This window comes from Magnolia sinica, chromosome 8 (genome assembly GCF_029962835.1).
Source record: "Magnolia sinica isolate HGM2019 chromosome 8, MsV1, whole genome shotgun sequence".
NCBI lineage: Eukaryota > Viridiplantae > Streptophyta > Magnoliopsida > Magnoliales > Magnoliaceae > Magnolia > Magnolia sinica.
Genome location: NC_080580.1, coordinates 29,928,882 through 29,938,274, shown reverse-complemented (window position 1 = coordinate 29,938,274; position 9,393 = coordinate 29,928,882).

Below are 9,393 nucleotides of genomic sequence, written 5' to 3'. Positions count from 1 at the left end.
ATTTATAGAGATGATGTGCAATGGAGAGTTCATGAATAAGTATCCCAAGGATGCGTGGGCTACTTTGATATGTTGGATGAAAATACACAATCCTAGGATACTTTAGCCAAGTTGAACCATCCCAAGTCAAATCAATCTAAAAAAGGAAGGAATGTACATATTAAGGGAAGAAGACGATGTCAATGCTAAGGTAGCTAGCCTCACGAAAAGAGTCAAGGCCATGGAATTGAAGAAGGTGGAGACAGTAAAACCAGAGGAGACCCTTGAAACTGTTTACAGTAATTGCCCAATTAACATGCACTTGACGCAGGAATCTCCTACAATTCCTATGCTCTAAGAGTTGCTTAATGAGCAATCTAATGCATGAACAATTATCGAAGGCCTTTCAATGCTCTGATTTCAAACACGTACAATTCTAGTGGGAGGACCCATCCGAATCTCGGTTAGAGGAATAGACCAAAGGCTAATGCTGATAAAAATACTTAAGGGCCTCTTTCTTTGATCCTTATCCTAAGAGGATCCAGATTGAAGGTGGAACGATTAAGAGTAATTCCATTAGAGTGTTATACAAGCATTTCAGGTTATTAAAACATCATTAGGAATATTTGCATTGTCTATTCAAAGATTAGAGTCACAAATAACGGTTAGGGAGAAGGGGACTCTTCCCGCCTCTGCCTAACCCAAAACATAAAGGTGAAATAATTGACCCTTGCTCTTCCACCTAACACATGTAACAAGAAAAGGCTATTACCACTCTTAGAGTTGGAAAAGCAATTGATAAAAGCATTCTAACAAGGGTCGAGAAGCCTAAGGACTCGGAAGAATTTAAGGGAGATGGTGAACCTAACAACACTCCACACGAGAAAGAATTGGAAAAAGAGTATAAGCCTGTGGCTTCATTCACACAATGGTTGATCTCACCCAAACCTCTACCTAATACTCAGGATATCTTAGAGGTTCTTAAATAGCTAAAAATCAATACCCCTTTGTTGGATGCCATTAAACAAAAGCTATCATATGCCAAATTACTTAAGGACCTTTGTACAGTTAAGAGATGGCACAACATTCAGAAAAAGACATTCTTGATAGAGAAAGTGAGTTCCATCATCAAACAGGATGTGCCCTAAAAATACAAAGATCTCGATAGCCCAACCATCTTATGCATGATTGGGAACCACCGGATTGAGCATGGATTACTTGATTTGGGGGCAAGTGTAAGTCTGATTTCCTATTCAGTTTACGAACAACTTGGTCTAGGTAAATTAAATCCCACCAAGACCACACTCTAACTAGCCGATCATTTAATTCGTATACCGAGAAAGATGATATAGGATATGCTTGTCTAAGTCGACAAATTCTACTAACTAGTAGACTTTATTATTTTGGACATGCCACTGATTGTTGATGCTAACACTCAGATTCTTGTCATCATTGACCTCCCATTCCTAGCCACACCAAATGCCATTCAATTGTAAGAATGATATCATGAAGTTGTCCTTGGGATTATGATAATTGAGCTGAATATGTTCAATATGTGCAAACAATAAGAGGACAATGATAAGGTTCACGAAATTAGCCTGATTAACTCATTAATGGAAAATAAGTCTCTTTTAACTTTGTACTCTGACACTTTAGAGGCATGCTTGACCCACTCCACTAACCTTGATGATGATATGATTCGAGAGATGGATGCCTTACATGATGTGATGCCGGCACTTGAAATTAACCGGTGTAGGCCTGAATTTGAACCATTACCTGGACTGACTCAAAGCATCTACTGTTTAGTGTCAAGGCACCGAAGCTTGACCTAAAACTTTTGCCTGCTGATTTGAAATACTCATATTTGGGCTAAGATGAGACATATCTAGGCGTGATTTCTTCCCACTTGAATAAGGAATATGACAGTAATTTGATTTCTACTCTCAAGGAGCATAAGGGAGCTCTTGGATAAACTATTACGGTTTTCATGAGAATTGACCCTCTGATTTCTACCCACCGCATTTACCTCGAAGATAAAATAAAAACATCAAGACAACTTATAACATCTCAGAAAAATCTGTACAAGGACCCGAGTACCACCTTAGGCAGAAATCACTAAAGACCATATTCTGTGGAAATTAGACGAAAATTTATTTAAGTACTAAACTAAATTAATCGGTGGATTAGCTTAAACCACTATCTATACAAACGGCAAGACCCAAAACCATCAAAATCACTAACTCAACATTACTTAAAAGCCTAGGAGAAATCCCAAAAGCCGGATGCTCTTGGGAGCACATTGAAACTCCGTATTGGACCTGGACCACACGTCAAAAGTCCGATTACCGCAAAACTATAAGGTTATGACCATCCTACTGGGCTTGACAATCATTGTGGGAATCGAGCCCAAATAGTATCTAGAAATGTACAACTTGAGCCTTGAGCGAAGTGTGTGAGAAACACGAATATCTTTTGAAAATGTAATGAAACTTAAGTAAATTGGGCCGTTTGCTTATGGGCAAAATTGAGGATTTTCAACTATCAGTTTCTAGCCAAACTTCACCTATGGATCAGGGAAATTTCCCTGCATGTATATATATACTTATGGCCCTGATCGAGTGACAACGACCGTTGATCTGATACAGGTTCTTCACGGCCGATCCGCCTATCCAATCGTGTTGAAAACACATCTTGGCATAGATCCATGGTCAGGGAACTTATTCTACGCCGTAAGTGAGTAATGGACCTCCATATGAGTCTCGTTTGCTCGAAACAGGTACCCTTTGGCTATAACCTAAGTATACCATGGCCCTGGGGCCATTAACATCAGTTCTGGGCCTATATAATGCCCTTAAACTACCTCACCCCTTGCTCATACGAATTTGCTCCAAACCCTAAGAGAGAGAAGAGAGAAAAGAAGAGAAGAGTGAGGAGAGGAGAGAAAGTTTGGGAGATCATGGCAGTGTCTCTCTCCCACGACTACACGCACTAGATCACCTTTTCACATCACTACACGACCCATTTCGGCTACAATTTGGGTAAGACAACCTAACCCTAATCTGATTTAGGGATCCAGATTGAGTAATTAATGAAATAGCTAACCTATTTCATGATTTAGGCACCCGTTATTCCATTTTCGGGATCGTATAGTTTGAACCGAGTCTGAATCGAGTATTCCGATGAAAGGTGTGGACTATAAACGTTTAGGTTATAGTTTTCAAGGCTTTTAATGTCAGCAATGATTTATGTCTGACTTGATTGCTACCATATGATCTTAGTTATGATGTTTTTCATAAATTATACATGTGTGAACTATGTTAAATATAAGATGCATTCTATGTGTTTGTTGAAATGTTTGAATGAGTGTTAAATCCTGTTTTGTGCTTGGCATGATTTCTAATCTAAGATCAATGTATGTTATTATTTTTTATAACCGATGTTGAGTAAGGAATTACTATAATTAATGTCATAACTAATCTAGTCTACATATTGGGTAATGTGTAGTCTAAGTGTTTGATAAAATGTTTGAATGAGAAAATTGTTGATGAATTGTATTTAATAAGGGTATTGAAATAGGATTCTCAATTACCTTATCTATATGTATAGTTTTCTTCATGTAATCTTAATTCCAATTATGCAATTTATGGATGAAATGTAAACATTTGGTAACATGTTCAGTGTGTTCAATGAAATGCTCAAATGAGAGTTGTATTTAGAATATTTGTTAAATGTTGATATGCTTATCACATGTTTCTATTTATTACATCTGAGTAAGAATGGGACTACAACATAGGCCAGGTAATCGGTAACAATTCCCGTTTAGGTGGCCGAATTAGTCTCACCACATTTGATACATTCGGTGAATCTGGGTAGTATGATGATTGTCGACAGTGGTTAGGCCACGCGAAATGCTTATGCACTCCATGTCGATTAATGCAGCATGCGCTCGTACCAATTGAACTTGTCTAATAAACTGACTAGGCTATTATGTGTTTACCATGTATGGACGCTATTGCTTGAATCTAAGATACCACTTACCAATGTAAAAGCCCGTTTCAACCATGGTACCACGATCTGCTAAGACTCATGAGCCGGGCATGGTGATATGTGACACCATGACCGAGCTATTAGCCTACGCTAGGGTGACAAGCCTCCCCATAGTGACCAGTGAGCAACCCAAACTCGTGAACCGAATATAGTGGTATAGGACACTATATTCGAGTTGTCGACCTACGTTTAGGTGACAAGCCTCCCGTAGTGACCTCGAGTACAAACACTTGAATTTGCCTATCCACTACTTTCATTAGGGGTGATGCCCTACAACTTGCCTATCGTTTGTGATTAACTAGGATTGACGACCCTAGATGGATCCTTCAGTTTGGGTTAATGATATAAAGGGAGGTACCTTAGCTTCCCGAATCTGTTGTATGAATAAGCCTAATTAAATACTTAGCTAACACGATAATGCACTGCATTACATGTGCTTTGGCGTGGAAGGGCACGTTTAGGGAGCTTGTTATGTGCGAATGGTTGACGGAGTCGCTTGTGAGGGAGCTTCGTGTGAGGGCATGCATCATTACAGCATACCATCCCTGCATTAATAAGAGTTCTTATGATATGATTGTTGTACTGCTTTATCATTACTGCTTGACTAAATTGATAACATGTTAACCTTTGCCTTATAGTACCACTGAGTTGATCACTCACTCCTACTCTGAGACGGTGTTTTAAAACACCAACCAGACCCTGTAGTAGATACAGGTAATGATGGAGTCTATGCAGCTGAAATGGACTTCATGGATGAGGAGGAGGAATTCTCCTACGTTTAGCTATCAAGCGGGTCTTTATAGACCTTGTTCTGATTTGACGAGATTACAGGGCTACATGGATTAGTTGGACATTTACATTTTGATATTTTGTAAATTTGTAAACAATACATGTATATATTCAACCCAGTAACATACTCATACTCTGGAGATTGTGAAACACTTATATACTTTATATATCTACCTTAGTCTTTAGCTTGCCTAATTACATTAACTCTGGAGTATAATATGCTGATTTAGTATAATCTCTCTCATGTTTAATGCACTAATATGGACAACATTTAAATATCATTATCTATATTGCATAAGTGATGTGTTAGATCTTGAGAGTTGAGCTTTGCTCGACCCTTGAAATCCGGGGCATTACATAACCACAACGCCGTTTAAATCCAAACATGAAAGACATGATTAAGGATGAGGTGTTAAAGCTATTGTTCGTGAGTTTTATATACTCTACATCCAAGAGCCAATAGGTCTGTCCAACTCAGGTGGTGGCTAAGAAGTTCGAGATTACCATCATAGCCAATGGAAAAAATGAACTCGTGCCAACTAGAGTTACTACTAGTTAGAGAATGTGCATTGATTATAAGAAGTTGAATACTGTCACGAGGAAGGACCACTTCTTCCCTTTTCCCTTTATTGATCAAATTTTGGAAAGGTCGCTAGTCCTTGTATTGACAACCATAAGTGTAAGGCAACAATATAGTAATAACTCGGTGAGACCAAGGTCGTACCCATAGTGACTTGCTATTGTGCGATTTCTCGAATACATTAGAATTAGTACTAGAATCTAAACTAACTTAAAATCTTAGTTTAAAGAGTAATTGTGGAATAAACTATCAGAGATAAAACAATATAGTGATAATAATCTACTTATAGCTTCCTTAATATTTATTTACTTGATTTAATTAGATCACACAATTGGAATCGAAGTCTTATCCTATCCAGCCAAATAATAAAGTAGTTAAATTGCCATTCATACTCTTCAAAATAGATATGAACTTTCATTGAATTGATTCCCTCATAAACCATCAACGACTTGATCATAGTATATTTAAAGAATCTATCGTACTCGGAGTCGATGCTAGATTAAAGGATTTTACAGATCAATCCCTTATAAAACAGGTAAGAAAATTTTTATAGTCTCCATAAGCATCTAAAGTGCACGGAGTCAATAATGGATCAAAATAATCTGAAATACTTCTTCATTCAAACTAAATATCAATGAATTGTTCAACATGAAAACCAAATAACTTAAATCAAAGTAAATTAAACATGAAAAAGAACTACAAGCTTCACCTCTTAGCTCTAGTTAAGAGATTAGCCAACCATGGACATGATTAAACTAAAACTCAAGTAGAAAAACATAAAACTAACTAGAATCAAAGGATTAAAGAGGAAGGAAGACTCCTTGAAGCTCTACAACTCCTTGCTCTACTCCTACCCAAATTTGTGATTAGAAGATCCTAAAACATCCATCTATATAGCCTTCAATCGCACCAACTTCAAAACCGACTTGAATTTATGCACCTTTCGCACCTTTGATGGCATTAAACTCCCATTGAAGTGTCCAGATAAAATCAGGAAACTGTCTAGCAATAAACTTCGATGACATCAAACTCCCATCGAATGTGTCATCGATGTCATTGAAGGGTCGATTCTGCACTTTTGATTTTATGCACTTTGACTTCTCATTTTTCTTTCTTCCTTGCTTGGTTTCCTTGCATCTTGTACTCTTCAATTCTTCAATCTTGACCTCCATGGATCCAATCCTCCATTTGCTTATACTTTGAGCATTAAATCATTACTTTAAGCATCAATTTCTCCTAAGCTCTTAAAATCACCTCATAAGAGAAAATGTTAGTAATTAGATTAATTAAGCGCATCCATGTTAATAAGACCAAAGTATAATAAGGGAAAAATATACAATATTTCAATAACAACAGTCATTCCTACTATTTTTTCTAGACGGGTACTCAAGCCACAATCAGATTGAGATAGCCTCTGAAGATCAAGAGAAGACCATATTGACATGCCCCTTTGGTACCTTTGCTTACCAAAGGATGTCATTCAAATTATGTAATGCTCCCGCCACATTTCAATGATGCATGTTAAGAATTTTTTTATCTAGACGAGCAATTTTTGAAAGTGTTCATGAATGACTTCACCGTTTGTGGAAGTACATTTGATGAGTGCCTCTAGCACTTAGAATTGATGTTGAAAAGATGTGAAGAAAAGAACCTTGTACTGATTGGGAAAAATGTCACTTTATGATTCAGAAGGAAATAGTCCTAGGACACATCGTACCGTCAAATGGAATTGGGATGGATAAAGCCAAAATTGACTTAATCTTTAACCTACCATTACCCAAGAGCATACACAACATGTAATCCTTTTTGAGAAGACACATTGAATTTTACTAAAGGTTCATAAAGGACTTTAGCCTTATCTATTGTCCTTTGTGTAACTTTCTTCAAAAGGAAACTCCTTTTGAATGGAGCAAGGAATTGGAAAAAGCTTTCACCAAGCTCAAAAGTATGTTGACAAGTACCCCCATCATGCAACCACCTGATTGGAGTGTCCCTTTTGAAATCATGCACGACATAAGCGATAATGCAATTGGGGTGGTGTTAGGCCAAAGAAAAGAGAACAAGCCCTATATCATTTATTCTGCAAGTAGAACTCTAGACCTTTCCCAACTGAACTACTCCACTACAGAAAAGGAACTCTTAATTATAGTATTTTCCATGGACAAGTTTAGGTCATATTTGATCAGATCCAAGATGATTATCTTTACTGACCACACGATGCTGAAGTCTCTTCTTTTCAAGAAGGATGCTAAGCCCCATTTGTAAAGATGGATTCTTCTACTCTAAGAGTTTGATTTATAAATTTGAGATAAGAAAGGAGTAGAAAATGTAGTGGCTGACCATCTCTCTCGACTTGTTGTATCTGATTTCATGGATATAACACTCATTAATGAAATTTTTCTTGATGAACAACTCTTCAAAGTCTCCAAATTATCTTGGTATGCTGACATTGCTAATTATCTTACTATGGGTACTATTCCCACTCATTGGACTGTGAAAGACGAAAAGAAATTCTTCACTGAGGTATGCAAGTTCTTCTAGAATGATCCTTATCTTTTTAAATATTGTTCAAATCAAATTATAAGGAGATGTGTTTTAGACCACGAGTAAAATAGTGTGGTAGAACGTATTAACTGGACTCTCCTAAAGAGAGCCCGGAATATGTTGAGTAATCCTGTGTTGGGCAAAGAACTATAGACTTAAGCCATCAATACGGCTTATTAGTTTGTGAATCAGTCCCAGTCCTCGTTTATGACCATATATTATAAAAATTTAGAAGAAGTTTGGAGTCGTCATAATGTTGATTACTTAGGGCTATGAGTATTTGGTTATGATGCTTACTTCAATGTACCATCAGTTGAGAGAGATAAACTAGACCGAAGGGCGAAAAAGTGTAGCTTTATGGGCTATGGTGATGGTGTGAAAGGGTATAGATTATACAACTAGGTTACACGGAAGATCATGATTAACCATGACGTTAGGTGTAATAAGGATTCCTTATTCCGCAAGGATGAACACAAGGAAACATAGTTGAAATTGATAATGGTGAGATACAAGAAGAAGTCGAGCTACGTAAAGAGGTACAGGAGCAGGTGGAGCCACCACTGGTGAAGAGAAATCCACTTAGAGTTTATATATTACCAGTGAGAAAAAGAGATGACTTGAATATTATATTCACTCTTGTTATGGATGAGGGGAATCCATTGACCATTTAAGAAGCACTGAAATATAGATGCTAAGAAGTGGATAGCGATAATGCAGGATAAGATGGATTCTTTATACAAGAATAAGACGTGGGAGCTAGTGGAGCTTCCCTTTGGGTGTATAGTGAATGGATGTAAGTGAATCAATTGGAACAAACATGATAAATACAAGGGTAGACTGGTACCAAAGGGTTATGTGTAGAAGGAGGGTGTCGACTTCAGTGAGATTTTTACACCCGTGGTCAAACATGTATCTATTAGATTTGTGTTGGCGTTGGTTGCTAAATATAATTTGGAATTGAAACAAATAGATGTGAAAATTATTTTCCTATATAGGGAACTAGAAGAGCAGATTTACTTGAAGCAGCCAGAGGAATTTGAGGTACAGGGGTCAAAGAATAAGATCTGCAAGTTAAAAAGGTTATTATACGTCTTGAAACAATCGCCTAAGTATTAGTACAAAAAGTTTGATTCTTTTATGGGTAATCATCGGTTTACTAAGAGTGAATTCGATCATTTTATCTACTTCAGATCACTAGGTGATGGGGAATTCATGATATTGGTATTGTATGTTGATGATATACTCATTGCCAGTCATGACATATCTGAGATCAACATATTGAAGGCCCAGTTATCCAAGACATTCAAGATGAAAGATCCGGGGGCTGCAAAAGGGATTTTTTGGCACTAATATAAATAAAAATAGGGAGAGGTAGGCTAAGGTTATCTTAGATAGAGTATCTTGAGAAGGTCCTACTCAAGTATGGGATGAACATAGTTAAACTGATTAGTACA